Below are 15,632 nucleotides of genomic sequence, written 5' to 3'. Positions count from 1 at the left end.
TATATATATATATATATATATATATATATGCTACATTGGTATTAATACCAATGTAGGCCCTTGCAGACTATTTCTATTGCAGAGTTCAAAGGGTTAAATATAGCAAATAATGCTTCACAGCTTTATTTCACTAGAAAGCATGAATCAGCTGAGACTGAATATGCAGCACAGATCAAGCACAGAGTGTAACCACCATTTTTCTACATAAAAAGGCCTGTAGTTTTCAATAGCTACTGCTAATTAAATATAGAACACTGATCTCCAGTCAACAGATGTCTGTCCTATTCATTTTATTTAAAGTAATTATCATATCCTAGCTACAAGTAAGGGCGAGCTGCTGGTTATAGATGGTCCAGCTGCTGAAAACACCTGCTCGAATGGGACAGGTGTAATGGGGATGCACAAATACTGCAATTCCACTTTTACCAGCCCAAGGAATCTTGAAAAACTCCCAACAACAAACTGGATTTGAATTGATGACTTAAGTTTTAAAGAATGTTTGTAAAGTACTGCTCATCACCAACATGAGCACTGTCGCCACATGTGTCCCAGACCACCTCCAACTATGGGCTGAGCGATCATATCTCAAGATGCATTGGGAACATTTTAGATGCATTCACACCTGTAGGCCTACTTACAGCTTTCCACAAATATGTGTAGCATGTCTGTGTCACTTTTAACAGCGGTATGAGTCAGAAAGGGAAGAATGTGATTATTGACTTAAATTGCTGTAATTGGGTGCTAAGGGTTTTAAAGTAGCTCCCCTAATTGCCTCCCTAAGCTGTGTGTATCAGCCACTGCTGCTGCTGTGTTTACAATCATGCCAAACTGCAATAACTAATTTCACGTTGTTCTTAGAACCCCAGCATGCACCTGTCCCTTTCACCTCACACAGTATCACACATCGCTCATCCTACCCCGCCCCCCCCTTCTACTCTGTCATCAACATTAGCGGCACGCATGACTGCCACAGTGAGCACAGCATGCCATTATTTTTTCATCCATAGAGGGCTTATTTATTTCTTATGTGTGACCCTTACAGGCCGCCAGCCTCTCAAACAAACAGAGGCACCACCTAACGACTCAAGCCTGGACACCACCGACAACAGTGTGTTTTCTGTAAATGTACACCAAAAATCCATCATCTTCTACATTCTGTATTGATATATTGTCAATGGATTAAATCATGAATGGACTTACACTGCGAATCCATTACTTTTTGACATCCCTTCTCGGACTGCAACTAAAAATGATTTATTTTTTATTAATGGACAGATTAAAGATTTAATCTACAATACATGGACAGTAATGGCAAATGCAGACCATCAAATACCAGATGTTGTTGAGTTATTAGTTGACTTATCGTTTAAGCATTAATTCACCACTCAACAGTGCCAGGGCTGCTTAATTGTGTTAAAACACAGCACCTTTCCCACCGGAGACCAGCACTGAAAATTGTTGTGGACAATTCAAATAGTGCCATATGTGTGTGTACATGTATACACACACACACACACACACATACATATATATATGTATCATCATCATCTGCATTTCCACCATGGTAGTGTCATGAAAAGCTTTTTTTTTAACAGGGACATCACTGTTTTTGCACCAGAGATAGTGCCACAAAAAGCAGCTGTTTATTTTACCCATGCATTGCTGCATTTCACCAGGGATAATGCCACAGAAATGTTTTTTTTTTTTTGCAACAGAGACAATGCTGCATTTCAAGTTGGGATCTTGCCACGAAAAGCAGGGGTTTTTTTTCTATAGAGACAACGCTGCTGAGATAGTGCCACGAAAAGTGGTTGTTTTTTACCAAGGCACTGCTGCATTTACAGTCAGGATAATGACATGAAAAGCGGCTGTTTATTTTCAGAGACATCACTGTGTTTCCATCAGGGATAATGCCACAAAAAGCATTTGTTTTTACAGAGCCATTGCTGTATTTCTAACTGGGATTTTGCTAGCTAACGCAGTTGTATTTTACTGAGACATTGCTGCATTTCTAGTAAGGATAGTGACACAATAAGCAGCTGTTTTTTACAGATACATCACTGTTTTTCAGCCAGAGAAAGTGCCACCAAAAGTGCTTATTTTCCAAGACAGTGCTGCATGTCTAGTGGGATAGTGACACGAAAAGCTGTTGCTTTTTACAGAGACATCGCTGCATTTCCAGTCGGGATAATAAGTGGGTTTTTTAGCCCTATGGGCCCGAACGACGCAAAGTGCATCCAAATTCACACCCATTCTTTTCTATTGATTTTCTCCGTGACCGTGCGTCATAGCGAGAATCCACACATATCACATGAAAGCGCAGGACCGGAGCTTTCCGATGATACCAAACACATCATTGTGCTGTCATCCCATCATGCTGTAAATACAGATCAGTTGTCTACAAAATAAAAAGCTGACAAATTTCTTTACAATCCATTATACAGATCTTGTTATCAGTCACTTCATATAGTGAGGAATAATATTATTACTATTTTTCTATGATCTTAGATGTAAATATTGCATGTTTCTTTCAGATAAAACACATTTTTGACTTGTGAATGAGTCAATGGAATTTCTTGCAATAATGAAAAAATACTGGCAATCATGTCCGCCTGGCACAAACCACATGTTTTGGACAGCTGTGAAGTGACAGAATGTCCCACCATCATGGTTCTTATATTGCCAGATTCCAGAGAGTCTCCCCTCTTCATACATGGCAGAATATGTCAACTAAGCCATAGCATGATATTTTCCTAACCATAACAAAGTGGGTTTTGTCCCTAAACCTAACCAAGTCAACCACAGCTGACACTTAGAGAACGTAAATTTTTAAGCTATCTACTTCATATGAAATAACTTACTAAATTAATGTATGTATGTATGTTTAGCAGAAATGTACAATGGCAACATTTATCGTGGCAATTGGGTTGCCAAACATCTAGGATGACTTCAATGTTTTATTCCGAAATAATTGCAGGGAACAACTAGCAGAACTTGGTGACCAGAATGGGTCAATGAAGTGATGCCAGTTAACTTGCATAGTTTGTAATGGTAAAATGGTAAATGGACCTGCACTTGTATAGTGCATTTTTAGTCATACTACCACAGAAAGCACTTTTTACACTACAAGTCACATACACCTATTCACACACACATTCATACACTGGTGGCCGAGGCTACCATTCAATGTGCCACCTGCTTCCCAGTTTTTAACACACACACCGATGGAACAGCCATCGGGAGGAACGTGGGGTTCAGTATCTTGCTCAAGGATACTTCGACATGCAGACTGGAGAAGCCGGGGATCAAACCGCTGATCTTCCGAGTTAGACGACCCGCTCTACCTCTGAATGAAATTATAGTTATTATGTAGAATGAAAGAAAAAGACTTCAATTTGGGACAGTTTTGAGTCTGGGGCAGCTGAAAGTAGAATTCGGGACAGCTGTGGGACACTGAGGCGAAAAGTTAATTTGGAGCCCTGCTGGAGACTCACCAGTACAACTGTTTTTTCTTGTTTAGATGGATGTCATGCAGAATCCCCACAGGGCTGAGCACTCAGTTAGGAACTTTTCTAATATATGCATGTTTTGGTGTTCCATTGGAAAGAAAACTGTGTAATCCTTTGTGCACACTGGAGCAGGAAATGCTAATCTCACCCAGATGGTCATGTGTTAGTTCAGGCAGGTGGAGGGCATATGGACAACAGACCACTGACCCAAATGCTGCTTCCGCCACCTATGAGAAGGCTCAGAAGGCCTGGCATGCTGCGCGTTACTTCCTCCCAGCCTGCCAAGGACACACACACACACTCACACTTACACTGTCCAAGGCTGATCACTCAGGAGTACGAACACTAGACTCTCACACATATCCACTCGTACAGCTCTTCTTGGAGAAAATTGAGGCTGAAGAACTGGCAGGCATGACTATATAATCCCAGCTTTAGGGATGTTCAGGGAGAGGCAGAATCGATGGCAAATGAGGGGACAGTGCAGCCGTCCATAGCAACAGATGAGAGTCTGACATCAGGACTCACACAGGGAGGAGGGGGGAGTAAACGGAGCAGAGTCCCGCTGTGAATCGCTCTTTCTACCTCCAGCCTTTTTTATTCCTTCCAGCCCAGTGCTAGGCTGCTGTAACTGACTCAGTGGCTGCTCCTTTACTGACCGTCACAACAGTAGGTCAGGCTAAATGTGACATTAAAGCAACACTGGGCCGCGGGGCACCACAGAGGCAGGCACTGCTCACTCTGGCAGCAAGGCTACGGGTGGTCGAAGCAAAGGTTTGTCTCTGGATAACTGATCATCAGCAGTCGACACAAAGATGACATCTAGGGCATCCTCCTCCTAATCAATTAACTGAGTCATTAGGGATGGTGAAAAATCAATTTACATAAGTGTTCGCATTAATACTCAGAATTAAGATTTGAGATTTATAATCCATTTTCTAATGTCGGAATCATTAAATTTCAAATGCGGAGCTGGAAAAAAGCTGCTCATATTGTGGTATTCTATGACGTGACGTCACATCTGTTTCAAGAAAGCCAAAGCCAGAGAACAAAAAATGGCAGACGGCCTGAGAACATGGACCTTTCGCTGCTTGAATACCAACTCAAATTCAGCCAGCCAAGCACTAACTCCCAGCCAGACAGCCAGATCAGTAAACTCTCTGTACCTGCCATTACACAGATTAAACTCAGCTCGCTGTGAACACTGGTAGTAGGGTTTGCACCGGCTGAATTCAAGTTGCTACAGTCGCTGCTAAAGCTCTGTCTCCAGAGCTCACACTTGCTCTACCCCTTGTGAAAAGTCTTCTGGTGGTGGGGAGCAGGCTGTTCTCATGAACTGTTCGTACATTTTCCTACAAAATGTAATGCACCGAAATTCGTACATATCCCACATGATGAGGAGCCAGTAATTCCTGCATAACCCACATATTTTGGAAGGCTGCGATCGCATGACCAATGCACTGACATGAGTAATGAAGGAAGTGTTTCAAGCGATCCAGTAAGAAGGCAGGTTGTGGTGGTGAATGGGTCACAAAACACAGGACTTTCCCTTGGAGACAGGTGTATGGAACTTGGTGAGTGAATTTTGAGTCATTTTAAGGTACATCCTCACCATGTTTCTTTTCCTAAACCTAACCACAGTAACTTTACTTGCCTAGACCTAGCCTTCGTAACTTTAGATTCAGATTACCTAATTCATAGAATATCATACAAACAAAATATGCTACTAACACATTAGTAGCATATTTTACCAACAGCTGTATGAGGATACGTTGCAAGATTTATGGGGATTTAGTGGAATCTAGTGGTGAGAGTTGCGGAATTTCTTCTGGTTCGAATTACTTCAGTATTCATTGTTCAGGAGGGTTTTACCGGGAGCCAAATTATCAAAAGAGGTCTCTTCCTACAAACAGACCAGAGGATTAAAACCAGTATAAACACTGAATAAAGCTGTTTCACGTTACAAATCAGTTTTCCTCCAATGCTGTTCAGCCTGTCCATAACAACTATCTGCTAATGTGTGCTCACCTGTTTTTTTTTTTTTATCCCTACGTTCAGGAGGTTTTTACAGGGAGCAAAATTATCCACAGAGGTCTTTTCCCCTTCAAAATAAATTTTGGTAATTTGTTGCTCTTTATGCTCTTTTTATTAGTCATTAGCTACTGGTGAAAGTCACATCTCTGACATATTAATTATGACAAGCAGAGAGCCTCAGATTGAGGCATCCTGGTAGGCAAGGGTCTAAGTCAGTAACCAGGTTCAAGTCCAGCCGGGGCTCTTTGTTGTTTGACCTCTCACCCTTATTTCCTGTCACCTGTCTTCTTTCTGCTAATGCCCTGCTGCCTTGCTGCCAGAGTGAGCAGTGCCCCCTGAAACACTCATTTGCATTCATTTTTGGGAAGCCAATGAGTCTGGAGAAACAATCTGACAAATGTTTTAATGACATCAACTCATTAAACAGACAAAGTCCTGTGACTGTTAGTTGAGGACATTCCCATTTTTCACTATCTTCCTACATATAACTGCTGATGTGTTAACCCCTTAAGATGTTAATCTAAAAATAAATGAATTAATTCATTCTAAATTTCATCACCTTTATGTGAGTCAAAACCAAAAGTCAAAAGTTAGTAAGACAATATTGAACTCATCTCATTCTACCTCAAAAATAACCATAAAATGCCTTTTATGTTTTCAATTTCAAACATGTCAGCTTATTTACGCCGACATCACCCCAGTGTGTCAATTAGTGGAATGAGATGTAAACAAGGAGCAACATACACTACAAACTAACGTTATCCCTGCAGCATTTAGACAATTGGTGCTTCTCAAAGTCAAGGATCCTTATACTAATTTTGTAACTACTAAAATGACAAAATATACATGACAAATATAAATGTACTGTCATTTCAAATCTTTTGGTGCTTCTCAAAGTCAAGGAGGGATCCTTAAACAGCTGAAGTTCAAGGAGGCTAAGACTAGTGATGGCCAAATGAAGCCTCATGAAGCATGTGTGTATCCTCAGCAGGCACCCACAATTCTGCCTGTTCCAATGTGTGTTTACCTTGGTAGGACGGGTCCCTGGAAGGACCCGTCCTACCAAGATTTTTTTAAACATTTAAAAAGGTAAAAAATAAAGACATTTCTCTGGCATTTCAGAGACAGAATTGTTTCTTTGAGCAATGCCACTTAGAAGACGACCCGGACTGGGTCACTCAGGTGTAGCTCCATCATTGTTCAAAGTCAAAACGTAGTATAAATAAATCAAAAATGTTCACAATCAAGGAAATTTCTTTGGCATTAATACTTTTTCACTGTATCAAATACGTACCAAACCGTGACACCACTGTATCAAATCAAAGTGAACCATGAATTTTGTGAACCATAGCATAACTTATAAATCATACCTGTCAACACTGCAGTTTTTTTCTGTGTTTCCTCTGTATGTCAAGGCCATCTCGAAGTACCTTTGCATTCTGTTGTTTCTCCTGGGAAACCGTAGGTTTTTTTTTTTTTTTATGTATAATGTGTTATGTTTGTCTGATGTCGTCCTAGTTGCCGGATCACATATGAAACACAATCTACGTATACACCATTCACACACTACATGCAATTTCTGCAAAATCTGTCACCACAACCTGGAAACCCAAGACCTAATTCAAGGTATGTGTGCAGAGTTGATTTAAGCAGGCAGACAGGCCAGCTAATTTAACGTAGCTGTCAGCTTAGCTGTTGTCAAAATGGCAGGGCAGGACAGCATTCCATTTTATCAAGCTAATGTAACTTTTCAGTCCGATTGTGTGGTTGCCTGGATTGTCAGTATACTGACAGTGTTGAAACCTAAATGTTGACAGGTATGCCTACCTATACGGTTTCCTTGGCTGGGATTTAATTTTCACTCTCAACTTTTAAGCGACATGGACAAAAATTACTCACAGGAATGGAGTAGCCATGACAGTTGAGCAACTCCATGCTGGTGGAGGATCACGTGATATGATCTCAAGTTCTAGAACAGCTCAAAAATGGTCAAAAAAACGTCAATTTCACAGTGTGTTTGTTTAGAATATAACTCCACAGTTTAAAGTCTTACATTTTGTGTTTGTTTGACTGATTCAACCTCACACTTAACCATGGTGGATACTTTGTATTTGTCCCAAATTCAAATCCTACACTAGGATTTAAAAAAAATAAAAATAAAAAAATGTTTGTACACCACAATGTTTTGTGTTTTTTTTTTCAGTCCAAGAAGTGGCGCATTCATCCGATGCTCAAGATTTTGACACAGGGACCGGAGGTTTCTGTTGGTGTTGACTATTTAAATATTTAGACCAACATCTTTCTCTAACCTTAACTAAGGGTTTAAAATTAAATCATGCTTTAGCTGGCAGAAGCAGAAGATTGCAGAAAAGGAATAAAATATTTTGTCAATGAACATTCATAAATATGTGAGGTATAAATATTTTGTGACATTGAAAATACTTGGAAGATTAAAAGATTTTATCATGTTGATAAGAAATTTGACCTGGGCTGCAGTCCATTTCTTTTATCTTGCAAATTAGTAGACTATAAAACAATTTCAAGGAGACAGTGTTGGTGTCTCTCACTCCAGTAACTGCCAAAGATGGCCGTGAGTGTTAAACCCAAATCCAAGGTTGTAAATGTCTCTCCAGAAAACTTTAACTTCAGTCTATCAGTGTCTGGCATATTGATTTTACTTTGTACAATGAACATGCAAAACTTTACAAAAACCTGTTGGCTACAAGAAGAGCTCCTTTATTTGTTGGTTTCATTGTTGGTTTCATTTTAATAATATTTCTAAAAAATCAAAAAAGGAAAAACGGTGTTTGCAACCACAAGCCAACCATAACCCAGTACCAAATAGTACTGAAACTCCTCCAGTCAAACGATACCTGCATTGGATGCTTTTTGTACTCAGATTGTACTCAGATGGTATCTATGTTTGATGGTATTTGTTTTTCATTGTACCATGTATGTTCTTGTCTTATCTACACTGCTAGCCTACTTAGACAAGTCTTTCTGGATTTAAATACCCATAGTATAGTGCATAGATAGGAAATAAGCACACTTTTTACAGGACCCAGTGGTACTTGTTGCCATGGGTCAATGGAAATGATGTGTTGGATAAAATCATGAGGCTAATAAACTGCTTTCATAATTGGAAGAAGTAATCTTAAGATAAAGTTACATGTGGCAATACTCGTAAACATGGGAAGGAGGCATTTTTCTTTTACTTGTCCTGTAACATTATCCTCACCACTTGCATCTTTCTCAGCTCAGCTGCCCGTTCCATCAGTAGAGACTGACCTCAGATGGTGTGTGCTGTGCACTACATCACTCCATATCAGTTTGATATTAAAAGAAGCATCTGTACTCTTGATGGTATTCAAAATCATACCTTCAGGATTTCTAAAAACCCTAGTATACCTTGATACTCTCCAAGCCTAAATCAGATCTTGAAAAAAAAGGAGTATTTGTATGTTTTTTTTTCTTTCTTTTTTTCTTGTGACCAATCACTGCAAGAGTTCTTCAGTGTAACATACATACACATAACATACACAACATAACTGGTCCGATACCACAGCAGATACAACTAGGGATGCACAATAAAACCTCATCGGTATCTGTAAAATGAAATATCAGAATTGGCATCGGTATCAGCCAACATGCTTTTTCTTATTTTGCACAATGAATGAATATTACATACATTGAAAACTGTCAGCATGCCAAGATGTCACCAAAACATTTAAAAGTATGACTATACTACACGCCTGGAGTAGAAAACAAGAGGTATCAAATTAAGAACTCCACTGCTATTGGTATCACTGTAAGGTCACTGATATTGGAACTGATATTAACTGACGATACACAAGCCCTAGCATTCACTTAACAAGAAACAAGCATTCACTTTTTTTTTCTTGTCATGTGCAGTTGGTACGTGTTCACAGAGTGCAGCACGACGACTTGGGCAGGTAACAAAATTTACGTCACACAGACCCTTGCGGCTGTGCGCATGCAGAGACCATGAATTGGCCCTCAGCCCATTATATTGTTCTATTGCGGGAACAAACAAGCTGTTAATCGTCTCGATGGTGAACACAGGGTCAGCCATACAAACCATGATTCATGTGTGCGTATGACTGTGCTGTACTGCTGTTTAAAGCCCTGCTGCTGCTGTTTCTATAAGATGATGACTCAACGACTGGTCTCAGTGTGTCCCAGAGTGCCACTCCTGTCTCCTGCTGCTCACAGTGATTGGACTCCTCACAGCACATGCGATACTGTTAAACAAACAAGCTGTTACTAATGCTGCTCTTCCATCTCTACACAGGCTGCGCGGGGAGAGGAGGTGGAGGTGGAGCTGGAGCTGGAGCTGGAGGCTGATTCAGGGAATGAGCAGAGATGAGGGGACAAATTGAGAAAGGAGGATGTCAACGGAGCGTTAGGTGTGCTATAGTCTGTGTCCAGACTGAAACGCAGCGCTGTGCTTGTCCCTATGGAGCTCAGGATGGGGCTTAGTGTACGTCAGCCAAGAGCATGGTGACATATGTGCCATTATTTATAGCCAGCAGATCCGCTGAGAGGCCCAGGGGCTGCTTAGAGAAGGTATTATTTGAGAGCACAAAGACCAACCTGGCTACCATCAAGCTCACAGGACATTTAGCAGCAAACACATTTCTTCTCAGGAGAGCTGCTAACACAGTCATCAGAACCGAATTACAACAAAGATAATCAAGTGTGCGCTGAGACCGGTGTTAACCAGATCCCAAGTGATCAGCTGGAATGGTAGCACGGATATTAGACAACAGGAAACCCGCTTCTCATCCTGACATGACACTTTCTGCAACACCGGAATATTTCAAACTAAATAACTCTCGTGATACATTTCACGCTTTGCAGTCAAGTGTTCCCGCTCACATTTAGTGCACTAGTGAGGTAAAGCAAGTCATAGCTCTGACAGATTTAAGCTATGCTTACTGAGGGATTAGCAGTTTCACTGTGGCGCCCAGCCTGGGAACTCAGTGATGGACGACGAGGTAGATTAATGCCCCCCCTCCTCCTCCTCCTCTCCCCCTCTCCACACACACAACAATCTGGACACGGTGCTGCTCCGGCTCCTGCAGCTCAGCCGCCTCTAGCATGACACCAAATATGTGTTGGAAGGGGTTAAAGATAAGTCAATTAGAGCATGGCTCTAATCTGCGCGAGGCAAAGGTCGTCTCTTAGTAGACAGTGGGATTGGGGCCGGGAGGTTCCCTCGCTTGGCGTGCTGCTTCACCTGAATCCACACTCCCTATACATCCCAATCCTGTGCATGAAAAAGCTGCAGCCCAGTAAACAACTTCCAGCCCCCATCTGTGGCTACCTCAGTGCTGAGAGGGATGAACAAGGCCATGCATTATTCAGCTCCTACAGTACCACCCCACCCACATGGTTACCCGATCATGAAGCATGGGAAAAGTCAAGGTCGTGAACTGTGAAGTGTCGATAAGGGCCACGCACATTCACAATTCTGTGCCCTCAAGGCCAAAACAAGAAAAGAAATTGAATTCCAAATGTGCACAGTGTTCAATAATCAAGCTGCAAATATGATCAAGAAGATGTCCACGGGCTGATTCACCTGCTGCAGTCTCACCTCAGGCTCTTTGCTGGGCTTTAATCAGCTGATTTGATCACTGCAGGGACACACTGAAGTTTCATGTGTCTTTCCAGCCCATTAGGACTGTATGCTGCTACTGTATGTGCTCTGCAAATGTGAAAACACTCTCAGAGGCTATATGAGTATTGACAGATGATGTTGACTGAACATACAGCTGTATTTCATTTGTCAGGCAACAATAAGTTGGGCTGGATGAGGGCTGTGGTGGAGCGCAGGGGCGTAGTGTATTTTAACTGGAGAATATTTTATCTTACAGCACATTACGATCGACCAGGGATCCTGCAAGAGGGGCGATGATATTCCACTCCGTCTGATGAACAAGCCGCGGATCCATTTCAGCTAAATAGGGCAGTGTGATAAAGGCGGAGCAGACGCGGCGACAGATAGTGGAGAAGCATCGGAATCAGACCACAGTTTGGTCCAATTAACACTTAGCGGAAAGTATTACATTCAAAGATTCCCAGCTGTAACATCTGACTAGTCACTAGATTGTATGCATAAACAACACAGCAATGTGTCAGACAGTTGAAAAGGTATAGTTAAGTTGCCGCGTCCACATCAGATTATGAAAGGAGTCACCGTGCGGCTCACTGCGACTTCTTACCTCTTGTATCAGGCGTTTTCCAGCGGCTTCTCAGTCCAGGAGATGCAGTCGATGATCAAGGCATTGTCATTTCAACATTTAATTCCAATTTGTAATTTCCATTTCTCGTCATGGATTCCCGGTGTTGCCTGATCACTCTTTTCCCTTTGCGCGTAAAGAGCGAGCGAGGCGCGCACCGCTCCGCCGCTCACAGCCCGCTCTGACCACACTACTGGCGAGCAAACCACTTCGCTGGCTCCTCGCATCGATCAGCTCCCAATGTGAGGTGTTTTAAGTTTGAGAAATTGGAACAGTCTGAATAAACTTTCAAGGAGTCAGATAATTCTGTTCTGACGCGCGTTTAAATAAAAATCCACTCTGCGCTGATGAGAAGGAAGGAGATAATATCCTCGCGCAGCGGATACAAATATCTTTTTTCCTCCGCGCTCTGTGCTGTTGTCTGCGTTTTGATCTGACTGCAAATCCCCGCAGCCTGTAGTCCTCTCCATGCACTGACTGCGCCCTGTGTTGACGGCAGAGAGAGACGGCAGATGGACTGGAAATTCATTGGGCATGTGACACATTTAAAATGCAAACACTGGGCGTTTCAGCTCGCACTCAGATAGCTCATTAATAGCAGCAGCAGCAGCAGCAGCAGCACTTGTGAAAGAGATGATCGTGATGATGATGATGATGATGAGAACATTCATGACGAAAAAGCTATTCTTTTTTTTTTTGCTAAACGCGCTACAACTTTCTCAAAAGACACCCTTCATAAAGGGTTTATAAGTGGCAGCCTAACTAATGGCTTCATTAATGGTTAATGAATCACTTAATGCTGTTTCATGGTGGAGTGCCCTTTCACTCTCTAATAAAGCTTATTAATGGTTAATAAATCCTTAACTAATGCTGTGTAGACTTCAATTTTTAAAGACAGCTGTGTAGCCTACATGTTAGTCAATACTTAAAGGGACAGTTCACCCCAAAATTAAAAACACATATTTTTCCTCTTACCTGTAGTGCTATTTATCAGTCTAGGTAGTTTTGGTGTGAGTTGCAGAGTGTTGGAGAAATCAGCTGTAGAGATGTCTGCCCTCTCTCAAATAAAATGGAACTAGGTGGCACTCAGCTTTTGGTGCTCAAAGCGCCAAAAAACATTTGAAAAACAGCAGCAATGTCTCTTTCCAGAGGTCATGACCTGGTTACTTAAGATCAGTGGTGGCAATGAGAGGTCTTTCAATGAAATGTGGGCTCCTCTGCTTAACTACCTACCTGAGGATTTCACTTGGCTAGTGATGAGGGGCCAGTTTTCCCTACAATGGCCACGCCCACCTGGGATAAGTCATAAGTGTCTTCTCTTGTACTGTGGTTCTTAAATACTGTCATATTTTAATGTTTTAACTCCGCTTGATGTATCACTGCTTACTTTTGTAGAATACTGAAGCTGTTGTGACTATGGCTACACTAATGGACAATGTGTGTGCATGCAGAGCAATATGGAGAGAGGCTCCTGTATGTTCTGTGAAGGTGAGAGGGGGGGCAGTAGACTGAGACATTTTCCTGCTAAGAATAGATGGATGGCAATATATACATATATATATATATATATATATATATATATATATAGATAGATAGATAGATAGATAAAGATCAGTGGCAGCTGCTGGTCTTTCAAACAGAGGAAGCTTACTTTAAGTTTACATCATAAAATTTGTCATACTGTAGCGAGGCAGTAACTTATGAAAGGAACATTTAATTGAAGCCATTTTTCAACCACACTCATGCCATAGAACCACAGCAAAACACACCTCAAAGATTTTCAGATGGGTTTAAACACCTGAACTGTGTCTTCACCACCAGAATTGATTTTCTCTCAAAATAAGTTTCCCTGAAAGGAGCAGCACCTTAACACTGACACAGGTAACAAACAGTGCTATATAGCAACATTCTCTAAACAATCTCAAATATTATTGAAACACACATTACAAACTCAATAACGCAATGTTTATGTCTTTATTTACAGCGTGTGCTGTGTGTGTACTGTACAAACAGTGAAAATGAGCTATATGGCTTATGGAAATAAGGAACTCCGGACGGCACTCAGACTCCACTCCACTCCAAATATCCGGACGGGACTGAGCTCGAAATGCGAAGCGCTGTCAATCACAAAGGGGTTCAGCCTTTTAGACAATTCCTCCAATCACCATGCATACACCGAGTGTCCTTTACCACCTACCGCTCCATTAGGTCCCAGAGAAGCTGAGCCTCCCTGGAAGTGACGATTTTGCCACATTTATCCAATGACCGTCTCGCTTTGCTGCATGAAAAAAACCTGCTCAGCGCTGTCGCATAGGAATGCTTGGAGGCTCTGCATCCACCGTGCTGACATGAGAATGTATGACAGGGAGGTTGCGTTTGAAAACTGGTGATAAACAGCTGACGTTTGAACATCAAACGCATTGTAGCGCAGGTTTAATGCAATGTAAATTCTTATTTTAATGTAAATTCAATAGTGCATATTTGACCACTTCTATGAAAGTTTAGGGAAAGTTCAGCCTCCCTTGTTGTCTCAGAGTAATCGCCCCTGCTTAAGATAATCCACAGACCATGTTGTGAGCAGTTTCAGGAACTATTTTCTTTCTGCCAAACTACACCTTCCAATTGTATCATTGCGCAGAAGGAAGCGTGCATCCACTCATGGATTAGAGGTTCATGCTTGTGGCAGTGCTAGATGTTAACATACATGGTGTCCTTCTCGGTTGAGCTGTAACATGAGCTAGCTCAGTGATGCTACCTGAGGTAACAGTAGATGCATGCTTCCTTCTGCATGGTGATATGGCTGGCAGGTGTAGTGCGGTAGAAAGACAATAGTTCCTAGATGAAACTACTCACAAAAAGGTCTGTTGATTATCTTAAATCTTATCTTCCATGACATCATCATAATGTAAAGTCTATGAGCCAAGTGGGAACTCATTGGCGGGGCCAACAGGAGAAACACTAATGCACATATGCAGCGGGCCTACAACAGTGAGTTCTTGAAACCATGCTTTAGAGGAAGGAAACAACTTCAAAGTGCTTATTCAGTGAATTACAGTGTTTGTTTTTAAAGGATTACACAGTTCCAGTTGAGAAAGTGCAGTTACTCCAATATCAGTGTGATTGCTCACTGAAGCCCAGTGAACTCGGGTTAAGGCGACAGCATTTGCAGTTTCAGGAGATCCAGTTAAGTTGCCTTCTCTGATTCATACAGGTCCTGTATGTGTGAAACTATCGTTCTTCATAGCGGTACGGCATTTGACTGGTTACACAACACTGTCTAATTCCAAAGTCGTCAAACAGCGGTGCGTGTGCTGTGACGTCTGGCATCAGACACAGACGAAAAAAGCTGTCCTTTCACATCGACACAATACAAAGCCAACTGTCGTTATTGCTTATTGGGAAATGTGGCCGGACAACAACGTAGATTAAAGTCCATGTTTGAATGCAAAAAAAAAACCTGTTATTTTTTTGTACACCAAACCACATGCTTTTGTTGCCTAAATGAAACCATGTGTGTTTGTTGTTGAAGGACAAAAATGGCAATTTGGGGTGTTGTATCGTCATAGTACATTTACTTTGAAAGAGACTGTATGCAAACTGTGCTTTTCCTGTTTACAAAAAGTGTATTTTGAAAGCATACAATGCATGTAACAGGCTGAAGTTAACACCGCATCCCAGAATGTCAAAAACAGATGCACCTATGGTACCTTGCATGTCATATGTCAATGTGGAAAGTCCACAACCACAGGTCAATATGTGACCAGGTTGGAGTGAGATGTGTTGAGTCACAAAATGCCAATCTGAGGACGTCCCATTAATACGTAAT

The 15,632-nt window shown here is 41.6% G+C and overlaps 1 protein-coding gene across 1 annotated transcript in view; it reads right to left on the bottom strand.

The window, feature by feature from the left end:
- The window catches only part of lrfn2b (leucine rich repeat and fibronectin type III domain containing 2b), a 243,277-nt gene extending 231,012 nt beyond the window's left edge, over positions 1–12,265 (bottom strand). Inside the window, exon 1 of the mRNA XM_050058481.1 lies at positions 11,789–12,265. The gene's annotated coding sequence lies outside the window, so the exon portion shown is untranslated. The remainder of the gene's footprint in view (positions 1–11,788) is intronic.
- Between the last annotated feature and the right edge of the window lie 3,367 nt (positions 12,266–15,632).

The sequence above is a fragment of the Epinephelus moara genome, chromosome 12 (assembly GCF_006386435.1).
Source record: "Epinephelus moara isolate mb chromosome 12, YSFRI_EMoa_1.0, whole genome shotgun sequence".
Lineage (NCBI taxonomy): Eukaryota > Metazoa > Chordata > Actinopteri > Perciformes > Serranidae > Epinephelus > Epinephelus moara.
The sequence above is the reverse complement of the archived record's forward strand: the minus strand, read 5'-3'. Positions and strand labels throughout refer to the sequence as shown.